This window comes from Panulirus ornatus, chromosome 65, assembly GCF_036320965.1.
Source record: "Panulirus ornatus isolate Po-2019 chromosome 65, ASM3632096v1, whole genome shotgun sequence".
Classification (NCBI taxonomy): Eukaryota; Metazoa; Arthropoda; class Malacostraca; order Decapoda; family Palinuridae; genus Panulirus; species Panulirus ornatus.
The window spans coordinates 26,437,832-26,441,725 of record NC_092288.1 but is presented as its reverse complement, the minus strand read 5'-3'; positions in this window follow the sequence as shown (position 1 = coordinate 26,441,725).

Below are 3,894 nucleotides of genomic sequence, written 5' to 3'. Positions count from 1 at the left end.
ACACAAAAAAGGCTAGATTCGTTCACACTCAATCTCTAGCTGTCATTTATAATGCTCCGAAACCACAGCTCCCTTTCCACATCTAGGCCCAACGAAACTTTCCATGGTTTACCCCAGACGCTTCACATGCCCTGGTTCAGTCCATTGACAGCACGTCGACTCTAGTATACCACATCGTTCCAATTCACTCTATTCCTTGCACGCCTTTTACCCTCCTGTATGTTCAGTCCCCGATCGCTCAAAATCTTTTTACTCATTCCTTCCACCTCCAATTTGGTGTCCCACTTCTCCTCATTCCCTCCACCTCCGACACATATATCCTCTTTGTCAATCTTTCCTCACTCATTCTCTCCATACGGCCAAACCATTTCAAAACACCCCTTTCTGCTCTCTCAACCACACTCTTTTTATTACCACACATCTCTCTTACCCTTTCATTACTTACTCGATCATGCCACCTCAAACCACATATTGTCCTCAAACATCTTATTTCGAACACATCCACCCTCCTCTGCACAACCCTATCTATAGCCCACGCCTTGCAACCATATAACATTGTTGGAACACTATTCCTTTAAACATACCCATTTTTTGCCTTCCGAGATAACTTTCTCGCCTTCCACAAATTTTTCAACGCTCCCAGAACTTTCGTCCCCTTCCCCACCCTGTGACTCACTTCCGCTTCCATGGTTCCCTCCGCTGCCAAATCCACTTCCAGATATCGAAAACACTTCACTTCCTCCAGTTTTCCTCCATTCAACCTATATATATACACACACACACACATATATATATATATATATATATATATATATATATATATATATATATATATATATATATATATATATATATATATATATATATATACTTCGGTTGAAGTTCATACAATCTTATTTAACATGTGATTTTTCTGTACATGTGGCACGACGTGTTTCCTGGAGACAATCCACCTCATCAGGTGCCAGTACTTAATAAAGTTATTCAAATCCCAACGTCATACCTGGTTCCCGCCGTCCAACACCAATCCATCTAGGCCCAGCACTGTCTGTTATGTCTGGTCGTAACCCTTTTAAGGGAGAGTGATTGAGGAGGGTCAGGTGGCGGGGGTTGACCTGGGGAGCTGGGTGTGTCCTGAACAAACGTTTTTTCTTATGTTTTCCTGCTTTATCAATTCTTTCATAATGATTTGGTTAATGCTAAGATGGGCTTTAAAAATACCTGGAGACAAACTGATTCAATGACGTTACATATAGCATAATCAGCAGAGGGGTAGGAAATAACGGGATTTTCAAGATCTCTGGCCAGGGTGATCATTATGGCCAGGGTGATCATTATGGCCAGGGTGATCATTATGGCCAGGGTGATCATTATGACCAGGGTGATCATTATGGCCAGGGTGATCATTATGACCAGGGTGATCATTATGGCCAGGGTGATCATTATGGCCAGGGTGATCATTATGACCAGGGTGATCATTATGACCAGGGTGATCATTATGGCCAGGGTGATCATTATGACCAGGGTGATCATTATGGCCAGGGTGATCATTATGGCCAGGGTGATCATTATGACCAGGGTGATCATTATGACCAGGGTGATCATTATGGCCAGGGTGATCATTATGACCAGGGTGATCATTATGACCAGGGTGATCATTATGGCCAGGGTGATCATTATGGCCAGGGTGATCATTATGACCAGGGTGATCATTATGACCAGGGTGATCATTATGACCAGGGTGATCATTATGACCAGGGTGATCATTATGACCAGGGTGATCATTATGACCAGGGTGATCATTATGACCAGGGTGATCACTTTCATGACAATGTTTAGCGATCACATTTTTGTGTTGATTCCTCCGTACTGAGTGTCAATGCCAATAACAGCTCTGTGTTATAGTCTTACCAGTCTGGCCACCATGAATATATCTACATACCTTATATCTGTGTAGGCCAGACCTATCTGGAGATGTTAATCAATGTGAACTGTAAAGTTTGTGGCCAAAGCTTTGGACACAAACTAGAAGATTATGTCTTAGTCTGTGGAAAAATAGAGCATTCTAGGAATGGATCTAAACAAACCCTGCAAGAAATGTCACAACATCTTATTGTTAATAACAAAATACCTGAAATGTTAAGTGTGTATCCACTTTTTGTATCTAGTGGGTAAAACTTACCACCTGAAACATGTAATGTATGTACTGAAATACCTGTCATGAATTGTAACATCTTACTATGTGATATGAAGCCAATGGCTGGGGTCTGACTGAGACCCATGGTGACCCATGTCATCACGTTGCGCTACCGCCCATAACATGAACAAATCTACCAGGGTCACCGAGACAAGTCAATCATTATGGACCATAGAAAACGGCGTGAGATGGGGAGACTTCTGAACCGACATGGCCACGTGGATACTCTATTCAATTGTCGAGTATTTGATCCGGGTTCGAATACTGAGCACATATGTATGGTACAAATGTAATGGCCTTGATCAGGGCACTCAGCTGCCATTCTCACCTCGGTCAACTTGCCCAACACAAGGTGTACCAGCGGGTCACCTTCACCTCTGTACCTTCATCACGCAGGCAAAGATTATCTCTTTATCATACTGAGAGAGAGAGAGAGAGAGAGAGAGAGAGAGAGAGAGAGAGAGAGAGAGAGAGAGAGAGAGAGAGAGAGAGAGAGAGAGAGAGAGAGAGAGAGAGAGAGAGAGAGAGAGAGAGAGAGAGCTGGTGTAGGTGAGGACATAATACCTGTCAATGTCATTAGTAAATGCAGTCTCTCTCTCCCTGACAAAGCTGATTCTCATCTAAGGCGTCTTAGGTCTGACATCGCAGGATTGAATCCCTTTTAGATCTTTTAATTAATCCCTCACAGAGAATCTTTACGTAGCCAGCAAGTGAAAAGCCTCTCAGCCAGTCATTAGACACATGTGAAAGGTTTCTATTTCCTTATATTCATCCAGATGTGTGAGGCAGAGAACCCTGGCTGCAGTGAGGCACAGCTGCGTGTGAGGCAGAGAACCCTGGCTGCAGGTTCATTGTGTGTGTGTGTGTCTGTGTGTGTGTGTGTGTGTGTGTGTGTGTGTGTGTGTGTGTGTGTGTGTGTGTGTGAGTGTGTGTGTGTGTGTGTGTGTATCAGCACAGGTAATTGTTCCCTTCCTACCTCACGAAGCTGAATACTTTACTGGTTGTTATCTACAACACGTCACACAAAGCTCCACTTCCGTATGATTTCACAATTAAGAAGAAAAAATCCACTTGTTCACCGGATGTTATCCGTACACCAGTTATTATCCGGCCACCAGTCATCATTCGGTCACCAGTTATTACTCGGTCACCAGTTATTACCCGGTCACCAGTTATTACCCGGTCACCAGTTATTACCCGGTCACTAGTTATTAACCGGTCACCAGTTATTACCCGGTCACCAGTTATTACCCGGTCACCAGTTATTACCCGGTCAGCAGTTATCATCCGGTCAGCAGTTATCATCCGGTCACCAGTTATCATCCAGTCACCAGCTATCATCCCGGGAGAGTACGGATCAGTTCGTCCGTGAGCCACTAGCCTGGGTGAACAGGAGGGAACCACCGACGGTCTTTTACGAAATGAAAAGAAAATGAAAACTCGGGAACCAGCAGGAAACATGGACGCGATATGACGTTTTTCTACAACGTTCACACGGAGGTGTAGAAGTAAGCCGGAGGGAGGGAGGGGGGGAAGGGGGGGAGGTCTCATGCCAGTCGACGGTTACCATCAGCATCTGCAGCGGACCACACTGGTACAGCTGAGGTGGGCGGACCACACTGGTACAGCTGAGGTGGGCGGACCACACTGGTACAGCTGAGGTGGGCGGACCACACTGGTACAGCTGAGGTGGGCGG